At 41.6% G+C, this 20,987-nt stretch overlaps 1 protein-coding gene across 6 annotated transcripts in view; it reads left to right on the top strand.

The window, feature by feature from the left end:
- The window catches only part of ADD3 (adducin 3), a 3,087,715-nt gene that overhangs the window by 1,395,389 nt on the left and 1,671,339 nt on the right, over positions 1-20,987 (top strand). For all 6 annotated transcript variants that reach the window (XM_044055712.1, XM_044055702.1, XM_044055704.1 and 3 more), the window contains one exon: positions 3,065-3,174. The gene's annotated coding sequence lies outside the window, so the exon portion shown is untranslated. The remainder of the gene's footprint in view (positions 1-3,064; positions 3,175-20,987) is intronic.

Raw genomic sequence — 20,987 nt, 5'->3', positions numbered from 1 at the left:
GAATGGCCCACTGCTGCAGTCATCCCTCTCCATATAGAGGGAGCGACTGCAGACCCTGGGAATTATCGCCTCATTAGCCTGACGACTCTGATATGTAAGGCAATGGAGCGATTATCATGGAAGTAATTAACAAGGATACAGGGAATCTCCAAATTCTAGATCCCATGCAGTTTGTTTTTGTGAAAAGTAGATCATGCCTGCTCAACCTGGCTGACTTCTTTGAGTCAGTCACCAGAGCTGTGGATGAGGGCAAGTCAGTTCATACAGCCTACCTCGATCTGGTCAAGGCCTTTGATACCATTCCCCACTCAGGAATTATTGATAAAGTTACTAAACTAGGCATCAACTCCTATATCACTAGGTGGGTTTGAATATTGGCTCACAGAACCCACAATGTGAAAGCAGTCGACTCCCAAGTCAGACTGCCGACCAGTCACGAGTGGAGTCCCACAGGGATCCATCCAGGGTCCTCTCTTGTTTGGCATCTACTTCTCAGAAGTCCAGACCAACAAGGAGGGATTCTGGCTGACCAAATTCGCAGATGACTGCAAGTTGGGAGCCATTATTAACTCCCCAAGTGATGTAGACATCCTTCAGAAAGACCTCACTGAGACCATGACTGGTGTCGAAACCGTGGCCTTAAGCTTAATGCCAAAAAATGTGTCGTCATCCTCTTTGGGAAAAACTCCATTCCTACTAATTACCACATCAATGGGAGCCCACTGAAAGCTTTATAAGAGATCTGGGTACACAGGTTGACGGCAACTTCTCCTTTGACCATCCAGGAAGAATGAGGTCGTCATCTCTCTACTCTTCCCTCATTAGACCAGTCATCGAGTATAATGCCCCATTTGGTATGTACCTCACTAGACACATGCAATAGCTGGGAAGACCACAAAAGTACCTCACAAAGAGGATTCTAGGCATTAAACACATGTCCTACATGGACAGACTCAAAAAAACTCCAGCTATTCTCTGTGTCATATCATCTAGTAAGAGGTAATCTCTGCTTGACTTACAAAGCCATGTCTGACCCAGCTCTGTTAGAAATGCTACATCTAAAAGACATCTCAATCTCTCTACACCACACACTTCAGAGACCTCAACCTCATTACCACAATCAACAGAACATGCTGGAGGGACAGGTTCATAACCCAGAGACTGCCCATGCTCTGGAATAGACTTCCCATACATGTCAAACAGAGCACCTGACTGGCCCTCTTCAAGAGAAATCTCGAGTGGATGGGAAATAGAAAGTTCACTCCGGGATCAATCCAGTGGCTCAGCTTGATAGAGGCACTAGGTGGGCTAGGCTTGTAAAGGCTCCAGGGCCATTAGCCTAGTACATACTTATGAACCTGTATTGTAGATGTTGTGTTGGGTTTTCTGGTTATCAGAGGGTAAGAAGTGTAGGTGCAGCAAAAAAAAAAAAAATGCTGGCCCCTAATCTGAGGGCTATGATTTCTCCCTTTAAAATAGTGTGTGTGAATATGCAGTATGTATACAAGGATATAGGGGAGACCACCTCCACAAAGAAGCTGATAACTAGTGGAGCCCCTCAGGGGTGTGTGCTGGGTTCGCTCCTTTTTGGAATCTGCTTCTTAGAGGTCAAGGCCAATGTTAAGGGCCTCTGGCTAACCAAGCTTGCAGATGATTGCAAACTACGAGCGTCATAGAATCCCACCAATACACTAACATCCTACAGGAAGGTCTAACACAGACAAATGATTGGTGCCAAAACCACAGCTTAAAACGCAGTGCTATAAAGTGCATAATAGTACCCTTTGAGAAGTCAGTCACCCTAGGGAATTACCTCATCGATAACAAGGGATTTGGGTACATATGTAAGTAGTAACCTGGCTTTCAACCAACACGTGTCTGAGGTGGTAAGGACATCATTCTATGTCGTTCAGTTAATAAGCAAGGGGATGGTATCTAGGTCCAAAGAAGTCCATTGTTCCACTGTATTTTCCCTCATCAGGCTTATCATTGAGTACAGTGCCTCGTAGGTATGTACCGAACCAAGCACATGCAACAACTGTAGCATCCACAGAGGTTCCTCACAAAAAGAATACAGGGAGTAACCAACGTGTCCTGTGCAGATCACATCAAAGTGCTCTCTCTACTCTGTTTCTTAAAGACTGCTACAAGGCAGTCTATGCCTGTCATACAAGGCATCCTTGGATCCGACTCTGATGGACCTTCTGCACAAAAAGAATAGCATCAGAATTACCCAATCTAGGGATTTAAACTTTGCTTGCAACATAAATAGGACATATTGGAGGGAGAGGTATGTGTCGCAGAGAATTCCCCTTCTCTGGAACAGGCTTCCCATCCATTTGAAACAGAACTCTTCCTTAGCCCTATTCAAGAGAAACCCGGACCAGTAGATAGGACATTGGAACTACACAACAGGTCTAGCACCCATATCCCTATGGATCGAGGCAGGCTGTACGTCTTGCCGTAGCTTACATATACCCTTAAAATAATTTCCATATCACATAAACTTGCATGATACAAGTGGTCATTAGCGTAGTATACTCCTATGAATATATTTAAAAAAATTGTATATATATATATATATATATATATATATATATATATATGTGAGTGTGTGTGTGTGTGTATTTATATCTATTTCCGCGTCTGTGTATATATACTAGTTTCCTGGTGCGGAATTCTGTACCACAAGAGGAAATCAGCTTTATTGTAGCACAGTTGAATAGCATTTTAAATACTTTACACCATCGCTGTTTGGCTGCTTATTAAAATCTTAAATTTCCTCCTGTTTGCAACTTTACAAGCAACTTATCAGTAGCTATCACATTTGCTAGTAGGTCTCTTGAAATATTTAAACTGCAGATACTTGTCATGTAATTTCTACAAAAAATAAGGTGCATTGAGCATGTTATGAATTGTTATATGGTGCCATGTGAATGTTGCTCTTCAATTGTCAATATCAAATTTCCCTTCCTCAGTGCGGAATTGTAAGTTTTGCATAGCATGTATGTTACCACATTTTTAAAAATAGTAGATAGTTACAGCATTGTTTTATTTCTTTCAGGCTGAACAACTTGGTTTATGTTTGAGTTGTAACTTGCTTATCCTGTTGCCATTGTGAAACACCTGCCAGTCTTTGGAATACCCCATCAAAGCAGTTTACTCCACCCTTGGGTAAGTTTTTTTCTGTACCATCTACTGAGGCATACAAAGACATCGCACACTTTCACTAAGTACTGCTCTTTGAATTTTCCTTTTCAAGTGTAGGACAGCATTAGGTTGATATTTGTGTAATCAGTTTTGCTTCTATCTAAAGATGTTAATTTGTTTTGGGTTTCACAATGTGCCCTGTACTTGAGATTGAACAGTGAACCTTCAGACTGCAGGAATGTGTAATCATGCATTTTCCATAGCAGTTAAGCTTCATGTATTGTTTTCATTGTGTGATCGTCCACTTAAAGTCTCCAGAGGTCTTTTAAGGAGGTTTTTATTGTTGTTTCAGTTTACATGCATTACTGTTTGACTTTGAAGGCACTGTTTAGTTGTTGTCTTTGTCACACAAATGTTAGAGTCAGATTGTTTTCTCTAATTTGTTCAAGATGGTTTAATTATACTGTATTTCCTTAGTAAAATATGTAATTTTAGGGGTGCTTATAAGCTAAATATTAGGTTTGACTATGTTTTGATGGGAACTTTCAATTACATTTCAATGATTTTTTTTTTTTAGTTTATTTTTCCTCATTGTCAAGTATAAAATCATGTGCAAAGTATTGTGATTTGAGTTTATAGTTATGCCACGTATCAAAGGAAAAGGTGATTTTATTTCTGACAGGATTGCAGCCTCTTGGGTTAGTTAGAAATACCAACAAGAAAGAACTACATGTTAGAAACCTCTAGTGATGTTTCTGAAAGGTAAATATGTGAAAGTTGGCACACATTTGCAAAAGATGACCAAAGCCATTAATATCATAGCCACCTACCTGCTACCTGGCAACAACCTTCCCAGCATAGAATCCCTCCTCTCTTGGTCTGCTTCGTCTTTCATTCAAGAAACTATCATCCTAGGTGACTTTAACCTTGACTGGCTCTCTTGCTCCTCTGGCTGCCCCACTAACTTTATTAACCTATACAATTTCACCCAGATTATAAGCTGTCCCATTTGCACTGACAAACATTAAAAAAAAATGTCATTACTTGACTGGATATTAACTAACAAACCAAACCAGTGGTACCAAGCCAGCTGCCTACCAGTCACACAAAGTGACAATGCCCCTACATTTCTAGTAAGAAAAAGAATTCAAACCCAAGATTACTTTCACTTCAGATAACACACGTAGCAAGAAGAATGTCCTCCCTGATATATTTAATCTAGTACTTCAATGTTGTGACTGGTCTCCATTAAAAAACCTACAACTAGACCTTGCAGTGGAACACTTCAACAACACATTTCTTGACAGCTTAAATATTCTTGCCCCACCAGGAAAATACCCTCCAAATCCAAATCATTATCTTGGCTATCTAATGACACTAAAGTTCTAAATAAACAAAGGGATAGAGTCTGTATCACCACAAAAGACAAAACTGATTTCATCTTATATCATCAATTAACAAACCAAGTGAAGGAAAAAATCACCAATGAGAAAAAAGAAAACTTACTTTCAAACCTGCCAACAAATGCACCTGCACAACCCACAAAAGTTCTGGCAAAATATTAACTACCTCCTTAACTTGTAAAAATCCTCCAGGCCTGCCCCTTCCACTTCTAATACCTCCAAGCCTTTAGCCTCACAGTTCAACTCTCAATTTCTCCACTCTATCACCTCACTCTTAGACAGCAAACAAATCCTACCACTTACAGTTCCCTCCCCTGCCATGGAGAACACAAAGTCTTTCTCCTTTAAACCCTTTCAAACTACTTACATAAAAGAACTCCTAAGTAAAGTAAAATCCTGCTGTCTTGCTGCCAACCAACTACCAAATTAATTCCTAAAAGTAGCTGCTCCTTCCATTGCCTACCCCATATCCATCCTAATCAATCACTCTAACTCTGAACAGTAAATGCTTCACTACTGGAAAATTTCTCATGTCATTCTCCTTCACAGAGGCAGCTTCTCTAGAGATATTTCAAACTACCAACCAATTGCCATCCTCTCTCCCATAGCCAAAGTCCTAAAAAATGTATACACCAACAGCTCCTGAATCACTTCACCACTAACAATCTACTGTCTAGCTCACACTACAGTTTCAGAGCTATGCATAGTACAAACATGGCACTAATAACCTTTACTAATATTATCTGTCACCTCAAAAATGAAGGCCAACTAGTCTTAACAATTTTCCTGGATATGTCAAAAGCCTTTGACACTGTATCCCACCAACTGCTACTCAACAAACTTGCATCATAGGTTCATACTAGGCTATCTGCCCTAGGGCATTTATAAGCCTAGCCAGAGTGTGTTTGGCTTTCGCCACCCATTTTAAATGAATTTTGCTATGCCCTTTTTCGAGTTTAGTATACTGTGCCTCTGTCTAACAGTGACACAGAAATGATACCCGGGGTAAACCTACTATCTCCCATCCACTCATCAATATTCCTCTTGAAGAGAGTCAATGAGGGATCTGCCTAACCTGGACTGGGATTTTATTCCCGAATGAAGGGAGCCTCTGGGTTATGAATCTGTCCCTCCAGCATGTCCTATTTATTTCAGTGCTGAGGTTCAAGTCTCTCGAGCACGTAGCACGATGGGATTTGGATTTTCTGAGGTGCAGCATGTCCATTAATTCCGGCTTTATACGTCAGGCACAGATCACCTCTGAGCAGGCGGTATGCCACTGAGTAGTGCTGGAGTTTCTTTAACCGGGCAGCATATGGCATCTGTTTGAGCCCTTTGATCCTCTTAGTGAGGTACTTTTGGGGTCTTTCCAGTTGCTGTAGGTGTCTGGTAAGGTACATCCCAAAAGGGGCATTGTACTCAATTATGGGCCTGATGAGGGATGAGTAAAGAGGCACGATGACCTCCCCTGATCTAGATGTGAATCCCTTCATGATTAGGTGGGCTATATAAAACGTTTTTCTAACCACTTTGGCCACGTGGTTGTCAAATGAGAGATTGCTATCAACTTGGGTCCCCAGGTCCCTAATTACTTCTTCCGTACTTAATGGATTACCACCTATGTGGTAATTTGTGGGCACTTTGTTTTTACCAAAGGGGATGACTATACACTTTTTGGTGTTTAGCTTGAGGCCATGGCTCTGGCACCAGTTGTCTGTTTCTATGAGGCCCTTTTGGAGGATGCTTGTGTCGGCTGGGGAGTCGATTATGGCACCCAGTTTGCAGTCATCTGCCAACTTGGTCAGCCACAATCCTTCCGTGTTAGCCTGTACCTCCGAGAAATATATACTGAACAAGAGAGGTCCCAGGACTGAGCCTTGTGGGACGCCACTTGTAACTGGTTTGGAGTCTGACATGGCTCCAGCAGTTCTAACCATGTGGGTTCTGTCCTTGAGCCAGTTTGCAACCCATCTAGTGACATAGGGGTTTATATTTAAGCTGGTGAGCTTATCTATAATGCCCAAGTGGGGTATTGTATCGAAGACTTTTGCAAGGTCCAGGTAGGCTGTGTAGACCACCTTCCCCTCGTCAATGGCCTTGGTGACTGTTTCAAAGAAATCAACCAGGTTTAAGAGGCAGGATCTGCCCTTAACAAAGCCGAACTTGGTAGGATCCGGTGTCTGTAGGTCCCCAATATCTTTATTTATGAGGTCCATGATGATCCTTTCCATAGCTTTGCAGACCAAGCTAGTCAGGCTTATGGGGTGATAGTTTCCAGGATCCGTTGAGGCACCACCTTTGTGGAGAGGGACCACTGTTGCTGTACGCCACTCTTTGGGTACATATCCTGTAGTAAGGCTGAGATTGAACAGTAGTTTTATGTTTGGGTTTAGTTCTTCTTGGAGTTCATGTAGGACTCAGCCCAGGACACCATCTGGTCCCATTGATGCTATGTTTTTTGCTTTGGAGAGGGCGGCTCTTACCTGAGCATCTGAGATGTCAGGGGGGCAGCACTCTGCTGGGATAGATATTTTCCCTTTTGGTGGGGAAGGGGGGGAGAAGTTTGCGCTGAACCTGTCAGCTAGGATGTTGGCAATGTCTGTGGGTTCGGTATATTTTTTGTCATTTTGGACTAATTCTGAGCATATCTGGGAATTCCCACCCAGGTTCCTGACATAACTAAAGAAAGCCTTGTGATTATCCTTAGTGTCCTGTGCAATTTTTCTCTCGAAGCTGGCCTTAGACGATTTTATGAGTGCCCATAGTTTTTTGCTAATACTGATCAGAGATGCCTTTCCTTTTTGGGATTTTGCTCTATCATGTAGTAGCTTCCTCCTTCTGTTGTATAGTTTGTTTATGGCTGGGGTCCACCACACAGGACGCCTAACTTTGGAGGATTGGGTCTTGGTTTTATTTGGGATTGCATGATCCATGCATTCCTGAAGGTGTTCATAGAATGCGTTTATAAAGGATTCTGCGGTCTGGGCCGTATTTTCCACAGGCCCCTGGGGCTTTGAAGGATTCCACCTCGGTTTTGAGCAGTGTGAAATTTGCTTTAGAGAAGTTTTCACTGTAGTTTTCTGGGCAGGGGCTGGGGTCGGGATGTGAATATCTAGTGAGATTAGTTTATGGTCTGATCTTACCAGTGAGGGATACACTTCTGGTCTGGAGCATAGAGTCCCCATGTTGGTGATGATCAGGTCCAGTATGTTTTCCCCTCTTGTGGGAGTGGCAACAAGTTGTTCCATAGCATTTCAGTTTATAAATTCTGGGAACCTTCGGGCTAGGGTGTTGGAGCTAGAGTAATGCTCCCAGTCTATGTTAGGGTAGTTGAAGTCGCCCAATATAATGGTGTTTGGAGAGACCTTCATATTTTCCAGTGTTCTGAGGAAGGCCGAGTGGGGTTCCTGGGTTTGGGAGGGTGGTCTGTAGCAGGCTATAAACTGGAAGGCAGTTTTACCCACTGTTAGTTGCACATGGATAGTCTCTGATGCTTCGTGCTGTGCCACCCACCTGGAGATGTGGGTATCTTTGACGAATATTGATACTCCCCCTCCTTTTGTGGTTCGGTCCAAGTTTTGGGGCCGAAAAACATGGTATGAGGTATAACCTCAATCTCAATTCGTCATCCCTAACATGGTTTCACAGCTATCTATCAAACCATAAACAGGGTACAAAATGGGAGAACAAACTCTCCCCACTACTGCCAGTATCGACTTGGTCCCCTCCTTTTTCTCATATTTACCAGCAACCTAATTTCCGCCACCCAACCTGCCACTATTATCCAATAAGCAGATTATTCCAATCTTATCTATTCTGCCATTTCTCCCAAAAACGTCAACACAAAATGCAAAAAATCTTTCCAGGACATTGAAAATTACCTCTCTAACCATCAACTCATCCTAAACCCAAACAAGACAAAGTTCATGATTTTCTCAAACAATTCATCCAAGCTCAGCCCATTACCTCTCTCTATTTGCTTCTCTAATGGAACGAAAATTGAGCCTACTAATCAAACCAAGCTCCTAGGAATTACAATGGATGATGGACTAAAATTTGGTAAACATATCTCCCTAACATTCAAAGTCCATACCAAACTTGTCACTCTCTGTAGGGCCAAACCATACCTTACTTACCAAGCCAGACTAGCCACAGCTAGATCTCACTTTTACTACCCCCCCACTACTCGCATATTTTCACCAACCTACGTAAGGCTGACCTTAATAATCTATAATCCTGCTATAATAAAATAGCTACGTTTGCAGCCAGTCATCCCCATAAACCTCATCATTGCTCCAATCTTCAGCAACTCAGCTGCCTGGAACTTCCGTACATGTTAACACTAAACCAAATTGCCTTTGCCCACGAAGTCGTATACAACTCCACTATCTGCCCTGCACTTTCAAGCTTGGTCAACCTTGCAGGTCCCTTAGGCCTTCCTCCACATTAATGCTAAAAGTTATCCAATCTCACAACTATCATGGTAACTCACTCTATTCCAATAAAATAGTTAAGGAATGGAATGCTGTTCCTCACCACATCCAAAACAACCCAAACATTTCTTCATTTTAAAAAAGCCTAAAAGACTATCTGAATAGCAACTGACTCTGCCCCTGTATTTCACCCAGGAGCGGGCTTAGGTCAACTGGTGCCCTAGGCAAAAGGGTTCCACGGCGCCCACCACCACACCACTCGGTGCCCCCATCCTGGTCTGGAAACGTGCCCCTGCTAGAGTGGTGCCTCGGCGGCTGCCTAGTTGGCCTATGCGTAAGGCCGGCTATGATTTCACTTGGCTAACTGTTTTCTCCTACTTCATCACAACTTTCATCGCTACTCTCGTCGGGCACTTCTCTTCGGCACATTTAAACAGCTAGTGCTTCTATCCCATATTTTGCATGGATTTGTTTATTTTTCCATTTGATTTGTTTGATTATTCCAGTTATCAATACCTCTGTATTATGATATATACTACATGTTTTCACGACTATTTGTTTTCTTTAGTAATTTTGTTGATTGTGTTGTTGTTAATACTTGTTTTATGACTGTTTTCTTAACTAAAGTGTTACTGTACCGGAACTTTTCTCCCTGGGTCTCTGCTGAAAATGGACTACTTACCCATTTAGACACTACCCGGTTAACAAATGTAAGTAAGTAAGTAAATAAAATCAAATATAATTCATCCAAAGGACTGGGCAGAAAAGAAGATGAAAGGGAAATAATGATTGTGAAGTAGTTTGTGGTATATTTCCCATGAGGCAAAGAATGATTGGTTTAGCAAAATGTTCAAATAACTGAAAATAATTAGAAAGCTTCAACTATTATCAGAGTAGAGTGGAAAGGGCTGTTGGTGGGGTCTGAAGATTCTCTCTTGGGCTGTCTTTCCTAATTTTGTGGGCTCCAGAGGTGTTAATTTGTTTGCATGGTATTTGTGTAGAGTCACAGATTTACATGTTGACCATCCAGAGTGCTAGTTCTGCACAATCTATCCCAGAATAACAAAAAAAAACCAAAAAAAAACTGGCTGCAGTTTGAAAACATAAGAAGGTGAACTGCATTGACTCCGTGATGACATTTTATCTAGACTTGGCATTTATGATCAGAAAAAAGACAGAAAAAAAAACATTTTAACGCAGTGAGAGGGAAACTGTAGAATTTGATTAATTACTTTTTACTTCCTGCCCTGCTTTGTGCAGCTTTTCATATAAAGTGCATTTTTTTTTTTACTAATCTGGTGATAGATAGCAGGGTGGTGTACCCTTAATAATGAAAAACATTTTGAATCTGGGTTAGTCCAATAAGAAGAAAGTGAATACCTGGACTTGATTATTTCATGGCTTAAAATGATATTTAAATGTTTTTGAGCACTTTTTAGTAAAGGAACCATTGAATATCTGAAGAGATGTGTTGCTTAATATAGCAATAACCCACACCTGGGTGTGGGTAATGCTAAATTTACCCACGGTTGGCGTGGTTTGGTCCCGAGGGACCAAACAAAGCCAACCGTGGGTAAATTTAGCATTACCCACACCCAGAAGTGGGTTATTGCTATTATACCATGACATTATTTAAGAAAAGAAACTATTACTTTTCTTAAATAATGGCATAGTATAATGCCTGTTTGCTGCCCTTCCGCAGATGTCTGGCATCCGCGGCAGTTCTGATGCACTGCGCGCCTACGCAGTACATCAGAGCTGTGGGCAAAAGCAACGGAGAAAGCAAGATCTCCGTTGCTTTTTTTTTAGTGTTTCTCTATGTTAAATGAGTTTAACATAGCGAGACAGTTTTAAAATAAGCAACGGAGATCTCCGTTGCTTATTTTAAAACTGTCTCGCTATGTTAAACTCATTTAACATAGCGAAACACTAAAAAAAGCAACGGAGATCTTGCTTTTTCCGTTGCTTTTAAAACATTGTTCGCTATGTTAAATGGGTTTAACATAGCGAGACAGCTTTAAAATAAGCAACGGAGATCTCCGTTGCTTATTTTAAAGCTGTCTCGCTATGTTAAGCCCATTTAACATAGCGAGACAGTGTTTTAAAAAAACGAGTTATACTAATGGGAAAAAGTCCGGGCGACCGGACCTTTTTCCATTAGTATAACTCGATTTACAACGGGCACGCTGGCCAATCAGCGTGCACGTTTTGGGGGGGTCATGGTATAATTTACCATATTGTATATGATATACTTTTTTTTTATCTGGGTCTTTTTCCATTTGTTTGATCCAAACTGAAATACTCATTTGTACTCTACTGGTACAATGGTAATAACTACAAAATTAAGTTGAGTAGTTTCAAGTTTGTGTTTAATTTTGTAGTTGCCATTCCTAAGTTAAAACTTCTATATTCTACACTAGTTTTGTTTTTGAAGCTGTTTGCATTAGTAGGCAATTAGTGTTGTCTGGAAGAGAGTAAGTATTATGTGATGTTTTTAATACTGCAAGTTAAACTAGGAATGGTTAAAAACATAACCTGTGCCAGCCCATGCAGAATTCTATTGCACAGTGTTTTACGTATATATGATGTTGAGCTTGTTAAACATTTTGGTTGCCATGGATTTCTAGCATTCCATTATCTTAGACACGTGTGTATCTGAATTATAAATACTGTGGTGAGTACAAAGTTATAATATAGGTGGATTTAGTTTTTCTTTGATTTTATTTTTCTTAATTTGCACTATTTTTGATCAGGTAAAGGTATCCATGACCCTTGAATACACTAAGATTTTACTGTCCTGACTTTTTTTTCCCAATGTCCTTATTTGCTGTGGATTTTTAATGGGCCAATACCTGTACTACTGTCTTCTTCTCTGGCTATCTTCCATTTGAATGTTTAAGTCCCACATATAGTAATGCCATTTCTCCTAAAATGCACTTGCATTTAGGAGGAGAAGCACTTGTATACTGCCACTGTTTTAAGTATTACATGTCGTTCCTTTTATAGTTTTTTTTTAGTGGATGTTCCTGGCTAATTCTGTTCAGGATTTATTTTTTATTACATTATATATTTGCACTTCATGAACTTTGTTTCTCACTCAGATAGCACAAATAAATAAAATAAAATTGATATATACATCCTGAAGTAACAAGCAAAATAAATTTAATAGACCGAGCACCACTCAAATGCATTGGACTGCATTCCATATAAGTCTGGTCATTGCCTTGTACACATTGTTTGACCTTCCAGCTTCACGTGACCCCAGATTGGTAAAGCAGCGTGATAATTTGGTTATCTGACTGACGTTCAGTCAGAAAAAGAGTAGCAACATATGAAATGAATTGGGAGTTTTGCCAGAGTACCTTATACAGATAAAATGTAGCCATAAAAGATGCCATGTGAACCTTGCACCTTGGTTTATATCGTATACCTTTGACGGCTGTGACAAAAAATGTTGCAGTCTCTGAAAAATTCATATATTTGTGGTGTGTGTGTGGAGTGTTTGGTAATGTTGTGCTTTGTATTGTTCTGTGTTACTTTGCCCCCCACTGTCTGTCTTCCCATTTCCCAGTCAGTCAGCCCATTTATTCCTCATCATAAGGGCAACAGTCAGCTGGGAGGAGTTATCATTTAGACAGCCATCAGGGATGATTTGAGGTATTCTTTTCAGCTTCCCTCATTCCTTTTGCATGTGTCCATCAAGGCATAGAGGAGGGGAGTGCAGTGTGATGACAGTGAACCCCACTTCAGCAAGGGGTGCTTCCTCCAAGCATCCTTTCCCCCACCTTCCCAATGCATGTGTAGTATGCTACATAGTCTGTTGGATAAGAGAGATGAGCAGAACTACTGCCTTTCACTCTTCCCTTCCTGGTTCCAAGGGTATGTGTAGTACACTTCCCAGTCTGCTGGATAAGGGAGATGAGCAGGGCTACTGCCTTTCACTCTTCCCTTCCTGGTTCCAAGGGTATGTGTAGTACACTTCCCAATCTGCTGGATAAGGGAGATGAGCAGGGCTACTGCCTTTCACTCTTCCCTTCCTGGTTCCAAGGGAACATGTAGTACACTTCCCAGTCTGCTGGATAAGAGTGATGAGCAGGGCTACTGCCTTTCACTCTTCCCTTCCTGGTTCCAAGGGTATGTGTAGTACACTTCCCAGTCTGCTGGATAAAGGAGATGAGCAGGGCTACTGCCTTTCACTCTTCCCTTCCTGGTTCCAAGGGTATGTGTAGTACACTTCCCAGTCTGCTGGATAAGGGAGATGAGCAGGGCTACTGCCTTTTACTCTTCCCTTCCTGGTTCCAAGGGTATGTGTAGTACACTTCCCAGTCTGCTGGATAAGGGAGATGAGCAGGGCTACTGCCTTTCACTCATCCCTTCCTGGTTCCAATGGTATGTGTAGTACACTTCCCAGTCTGCTGGATAAGGGAGATGAGCAGGGCTACTGCCTTTCACTCTTCCCTTCCTGGTTCCAAGGGTATGTGTAGTACACTTCCCAGTCTGCTGGATAAGGGAGATGAGCAGGGCTACTGCCTTTCACTCTTCCCTTCCTGGTTCCAAGGGTATGTGTAGTACACTTCCCAATCTGCTGGATAAGGGAGATGAGCAGGGCTACTGCCTTTCACTCTTCCCTTCCTGGTTCCAAGGGTATGTGTAGTACACTTCCCAGTCTGCTGGATAGGGGAGATGAGCAGGGCTACTGCCTTTTACTCTTCCCTTCCTGGTTCCAAGGGCACATGTAGTACACTTCCCATTCTGCTGGATAAGAGAGATGAGCAGGGATACTGCCTTTCACTCTTCTCTTCCTGACTCCTCTAGTGCCAGGGCTGCTAGTCGAACCTTGTCCCCTGGGACATAGTCGGAAAGCCATCCCCTGCACCATGAAGCCAGATTTTTTCTGCTTAGTGTTTTTAGGTTATTTCCTTTCTGTTTGCTGCTATTTTGTTTTTCATTTACCAAGAGAGACAACAAAGTATTCTGAAATGTATAAGATGATTTAAAGAAATCATTTCATGCTTTTTTTGTTTGGGGAGTAGTTTTTCTGTGTTTTATTAGCTAAAATATACTAATTTTGTTAGCTCTGGTGTTGTGTTAGCACATTCTGAACAAATGTCTATCCAGACATAATCTGTGTACTTAACTGCGTAAATTTTCTGAGCGTATCTCAGAAACATTATAGCTTACAAAGGTAAGAAGATGTTTTACATCTTTATGACTTGATGCTTACAGTGCAGGTAGACTTGCTTGAAGGAATGATTCTTTGTCATTTTTTTTTTCAGTGCCTAAAGGGCAGATAAAAAATAGTGTTAATTTTACATGTATGTAGGAGGCAACTTTTGGAGATGACATGTTTTAAACATAAAGATGGTGGTTGTAATGTAATGTTCTGAATACAGAAAATAAAGTTTCTTGGCTACACCTTTGATATTGTGATCTGTGTTGTTTTGGTGTGTTTCAGTTTTCATTAATTTGGAACAGGGAACTCTTCGGAAATGTGGAAATAAAGTACAATTCACATAAATACACTATAAGTTCATTTTTTGCATATGTGAACTGCAGATACCTTTGATATTTTCTTGATTTTATGTGGAGTGATTAAGAAATGACAGTAACTTGGCAGTTTCTAGACATTTTTCCTCCACACATTAAACATATCACATATATGATCTCACTTATATGTGAATGTCTTTTGTAAAATTCTGTCCTGAATGTTGGCTTTGATTAGCAACTGTAATATTGCCCTTTAGGACAAATTATGTAGTAGCAGTTGCTGTAGTTCTTACGATCCAGTCAGCTCCAAGGCTGGTGGAACATTCGGCTGTTAAAAAATGGATAATGTGTAGGACATGTAATTATTGCATGATACCTACAGGAATCACTTGGGGAGGTTAGAAAACATTGAGAGGAGAGACTGGATAAACAATTCACAAGGAAACAATAGGAGGATTTATGTTTATCTCCCAAATATGCAACAAAGTCGAAGATTTAAGATTTTTTGCCTGGAAGTTTTTGCATAGATATTTTTATACCCAAGCAGACTCCAAAGAATTTTTCCTCAGATAGATGGCCAATGTTAGGTGTGTGATATGGAAGAAAGAGGTAACTGATAACATATGTTTTGGGAGTGTAATGAGTTGGCAGACTTTAAACATTCCCTACCGTGTACTCTGTCAGAAATACTGGGTGGCCAAAACTTTTCAACGGAGGCCTGGGTTGAAAAAGCTTCCTGTGCACTTATTCTCTGTTGGGGCCACTGTGTAGCATGAACTCATCCTATCTTAAAACAGAAGGATGATTTACAATTGCTCACTTTTCCTGCCCTGATCTCAGTCTGTTAGCCAGGTACGTATTTGAATGTGTGTCAGCAGCACTGGTTCCCTCTTTAGATGATAGGGCTTCCTAATTTGGTGTTGCTTTGTTGTTAAGTCTCCATTTGTCATGTGTTTTAAGGAGAGGCTGGATTCTAAGAAAACTAAATGCTGGTCAGAGCAGGCTTACAGCTTCCCATATTGTAAGAGGGGGGCCGACCTTGTCTCTTGCATAAATGATATAGTGTGCTTTGTCTATACATTACTTAAGGTGAGGGTGTACTCTGTTGTGTATAGTTCTTTTATTTCATTAAAGCCTTGAAGGTTCATAGGTTGGTACTAGGCTATCAGCCCTAGGGCGTATACAAGCCTAGCTATAACAACTCCCTGGCTATTTCTTCCCACACTATTTACTTCCCTGGACCCCTGTCTAGCAGGGCGACTGACGTGATCCCCGGGGTGAATTTCCTTTCTCCCATACAATCGTCAAGGTTCCTTTTGAAGAGGGCCAAATAGGCGCTCTGCTTGACATGTATGGGCAGTGTATTCCCGAGTCTGGGTCAGGAACCTATCCCTCCAGCATGTTTTGTTTATTGTGATGACAAGGTTTAGATCCCTGGAGCGTGTGGCTTTGAGGGATTGGGATTTCTTTGTGTAGCATGTCCAACAGCTCTGGTTTTGACATGGCCTTGTATGTTAAGCAGAGATTGCCTCTGAGTAGACTATATCCGACAGAGTATAGCTGGAGTTTTTTTAAGGCGGTCAGCGTAGGACATCTGCTTTAAGCCTGTGATTCTTTTAGTGAGGAATTTCTGCGGCCTTTCCAGTTGTTGCAGATGTCTTTTGAGGCACATACCAAACTGGGCATTGTATTCTATAACAGGTCTAATGAGGGATGAGTACAGTGGGGCAGTGACCTCCTTTTTTCTGGATGAAAAGCCCTTAGTGATGAGGTGTGCCACATAGAAGGATTTCCTGACTCTTGTGATTATTGAAGGGTGAGACCACTGTCCACCTGTGTCCCTAAGTCTCTTATCACACTTTCCGTGTTTATTGTACTGCCACCTATGTGGTAATTCACGGGTACATGTTTTTTCCCCAAAGGGTATAACTATACATTTCTTGGCATTGAGCTTGAGCCCATGGCTCTGGCACCAATCGTCTGTTTCTGTAAGGCCCTTTACTAGAGTATCCACATCATTTGGGGATCCAGTAATGGCTCCCAGTTTGCAGTCATCTGCAAAATTGGTTAGCCAGAGTCCCTTAGTGTTGGCCTGTACTTCAGAGAAGTAGATGCCAAACAAGAGTGGTCCCAGGACTGAACCCTCAGGTACTTCAATTGTCACTTGTCTGGAGCTGGATTTGGAGTCTGTTACTTTTACAGTATGGGTTTTGTCAGTAAGCCAGTTGGTAACCCATCGAGTGACATAGGGATTAATGCCCGGCTTAGTAAGTCTATCTATGATTCCAGAGTGGGGGATGGTATCAAAGGCCTTGGCGAGGTCCAGATAGGCTGTGTGGACCACCTTACCCCCTCGTCCACAGCTCTGGAGACTGATTAGAAGTCAGTCAGGTTCAGGAGACAAGATCGGCCCTTCACAAACCCAAACTGCGTGGGGTCCACTGTTTGAAGGTTGCCATTGTCTTTGTTTATAAGCTCCATGATAATACGTTCCATGGCCTTGCAGATCAGGCTTGTCAGATTGATGGAGCAGTAGTTCCCAGGATCCAAGGTGGATCCCCACCTGTGGAGTGGGATAACTGTAGCTGTGCTCCACTCAATGGGCATGAAGCCTGAGGTGAGGCTATGATTAAACATGACACTTAGGTGAGGTGCCCGTTCATGTAGTACACAGCCTGGGATGTCATCTGGTCCCATGGATGCTGTATTCTTAGCTTTGGAGAGTGCATTTTTTACCTGTGTGGCCATTATTACTGGAATTTGGCAATCTTCCGGTATTGAGATGGGCCGTTTAGGGGGTGAGAGGGGGGTGAATTTGGCACTGAATTGATCTGCCAGGATATTGGCAATATCCTTGGAATCAGTATATTTAATGCCATTCTGTTGCAGCTCAGAGCAGATCTGAGCCTTGCCATTTAGATTCTTGACATAGTTATAGAATGCCTTGTGGTTGTCTTTGGAATCTTTGGCAATTTTATTTTCGTAACTAGCTTTAGAGGATTTTATGAGGGATCTCAGCTTCTTTCTGAGGCTGGTAAGAGAGTTTTTTGCATCCTGGGATTTTCCTCTTTTCTGCAACAGTTTCTTTCTTTTGTTGTAAAGTTTGTTTATGGCAGGGGACCACCAGATTGGCTTCCTTTTTTTCAAGGAGAGCATCTTGGTTCTATTTGGGATGGCACAATTCATGCATGAATGGATGTGCTCGTACAGTGCCTTAGTGTAGGATTCAGCAGTCGAACTTTCAGTTCCCATCTGCATGGGTGTCATGAAATTTGTCACTTCTGACTTGAGTAGCATGATGTTGGCTTTGGAGAAGTTTTTTTATGGAGGTTTCCTTACTGGGGAGTGGGGGTGGGATGTGGATGTTAAGGGTGATTAGCTTATGGTCAGACCTGACCAACGAGGGGGTGACCATAGGTGTGGAGCATTGATTTCCCATTTTGGTAATGACCAGGTCTAGGATATTGGAGTCCCTGGTGGGACTATGGATTAGTTGATCCAGGGCGTTGAAATTTATGAATTCCAAGAACCGTTGGGCAAAGGTGTTGGTACATGAGTAGTTTTCCTAGTTAATGACAGGGAAGTTGAAATCACCCAGTATTGGGGTGTTTGGTTGTATCTTAATATTTTCCAGCATGTTTAGAAAAGTGTAGTGAGAATCTTGGGGCATGGTGGTGGATCTGTAGCAAGCTACAATTTGGGTTGCAGTCTTACCTAGTGTTAGTTGCACCTGGAGAATTTCAGATGCATTGTGTTGGGCAACTAGCCTGGTGGTGTCAATATCATTGGTGAATATGGACATTCAGGCACCTTTAGTGTTTTGGTTCTGGTTTGGTGGCCGACAAGTGTGGTAAGAGTTGTAGCCTGGTATTGCAGGGGTGCTCTCTGGAGCCTTGAACCAGGTCTCAGTTACTGTACAGATATCGATGTTATCCATTTTTAGGAGTGCCTCGAGAGAGTGCATTTTGAGGTTTAGCCTTCTAGCATTGAGTAGCATTACCTTCACAATTTGCATGCTTGTACCTGTTACGGTGGTGGTTTTGTCCTTTGAACTTTGCGTAAAAAAGGCACTATAGGGGTGGCAAGAGCCTTAGCCAGTAATCTGAATCCCAAGGGCGACAGGTGCAGACCATCTCTGGCAAAGCATCGTGGTCTGTTTTTCATGTCCGAGACAGACAGTACCCTTTGAATGACACCAGAAGCTTAGCCAATTGTTGAAGTCAATCATTTTGTCCTTATAGTGTGGTATCATTCTGGGCGAAGGCAGGATGCTACATGATCCGAGAGCTCCTCCATGTCTTTTTTCATGTAGTCCAGGGAGGTACGTCTCAAGTCTTTCACTCCAACATGGACAATGACAGAGTCATATTTGTACTTGTTATGGAGTGACTTGAGTGCATGCATTATGTGGCGGTTCCTGGCACCCGACAGGCAGCTGACTGTAATTTTCTCCTTGTTCAGCCTGGTGAGTGGGACATCGGTGTGCCTGAATATAGAGTTACCTATGACTAAAGTGTTAGGTACGTTGTCTTGCCTTAGGGGCTGTTGCTGGGTGGCACACTGGTGTTGTGAGCTATGTGACACTGTGGTTGTGATTAGTGTTTTTTGCATTTCAGCTTCGGAGGTCCTTGTTGCTTGGCCAGGTTACAGTTAAGGGCCTCAGCATATGTGGATTTAATGTTGCTATGTGTGGGTGTTGGTGGTGTGGGTTTAGAAGGGCTATGTGTTGCTTGAGGTGTAGTGTGGGTGTTAACCTTCTCCTCTTGACTGTCTAGCACAGTCTTGGGTGGAGAGAGCTTTGCTTCCAGTTTGGCTATGTAAGTGCATCTCTCACAGGTTGTAGTGTTGGTTGGTAGGAGGAGAAGGTTGTCTGTATAAATGAGGCAATTGTTGGATTGCCCCAGTATGCCCAGATTCACCAGGTGGACAAGAGAAATCACCGGAAGCTGACCCTTGGACATGCCTAGTTTGGTGCTTTTTTTGTAAAGTACAGGAGCTGTTTCTTAGCAAGGTACGTTGCAATTATAGGCTGTTTAATGCCTACAGTTAATTTCTCCTTATTAACAAGGAGAGTTGAGTGCTTGTATCAGTTTAAGGCTTCCTGGTGCTTTCCAGCAGGTATTAGAGCAAGTGCTAGTCACAGGGATGCTTAAAGGTAAGATGAAAAAAAATGGTTTATCCTAAACACTGCAGTGTGCACTAGATAAGTTAGATGTGAAAATAGGTAACTTAAGTTTTATCTGTCTAAAAAGTTAAGTTGTATTGGAGAGTCACTATTTTTAAAACAGCAAGATAGAGTGAAAGGGGGTGGTCACTTTTGTATTCTGGTACTATGGAATACAGTAGGATGGCCAATAAATTTAAATAGTTGAAGGGGAGTGATTTCACAAAATGATAATTTTGTGCTTACTCACACCAGCCAGTAAAAGCAATGAGGAAATGAGATATATGGTCAAATTAGCATAAGAGGCAGGCAACTAGAAAGACAGTAGTATTTAAGAACACGACAGTAAGCAGGTGGGGAAAATTTTCTGCCCAACTCACAAGAGACAGAGCTGTGGTCTCTTTTGAAGTTTGAATATTCAGTTAAAAGCAGAATACAAGTAAAACACAAGGTAAAGAAAACAAATCACAATATTCAAAATATAAAAAGGCAATAAAGTAATACAAAATACAACACATAAACAGCAAACTAACATTTCATTCACAGCAAAGTGTAGCAGAGTTTGGGTGAGCCTTTCTAGTAAAGCTCTGAAATGTTTTATTTTACCCCATAAATAGAAGGTTTAGTTCCTAGCTCCACCCCCTTAGTTCACAAATGATTAACCTTAAGTGACCTATTCTATCTTGTGTACGAGTCCTTAATTGATCAGTTCTAATTTCTGCCTGACTTACAAGAGACAGAGCTGTGGTCTCTTTTGAAGTTTTAATATGCAGTTAAAAGCAGAATACAAGTAAAACACAAGGTAAAGAAAACAAATCACAGTATTCAAAATATAAAAAGGCAATAAAGTAATACAAAATACAACAAATAAAAAGCAAACTAACCTTTCCTTCACAGCAAAGTGTAGCAGAGTCTTGGTGAGCCTTTCTAGGAATATTTAAACAAAATTTTTTTGGTTTATCTCACATCTCTAGTCATAAATATGGTGCTCCGTAAAGTGATGAATGTAGATTAAATAGGCTTGGCCATTCCTCTTACTGTATCTGTTACTTTAGGTATTTTGTCATATCCGTGAGTGGAGTGTAGATACCAAGTTTTATCAGTAAGGAGCCTCATACTTTTCTTGATGCCACTATACATGTGGGAAGAAACTAGCAATAAGTACCACAAGTACTTCCCATGTGCCCTCGATATATCAGGTCTTGGAAAATACACAGCTCATGTTAGAGAGAAGCAGGTAATTGCTGGAGACCACTGTGTGCTGTGTTGTCACTCTGGGGTTAGTATTCACAAGTGCTTTGAGGGGTGTGGGGGCTTACATTCCATGAGTGAATGATGGAGGGATTCCCT

Source organism: Protopterus annectens, chromosome 14.part0 (genome assembly GCF_019279795.1).
Source record: "Protopterus annectens isolate FY-2018-M chromosome 14.part0, PAN1.0, whole genome shotgun sequence".
Classification (NCBI taxonomy): domain Eukaryota; kingdom Metazoa; phylum Chordata; order Ceratodontiformes; family Protopteridae; genus Protopterus; species Protopterus annectens.
This window is presented reverse-complemented; position numbering and strand designations above follow the sequence as displayed.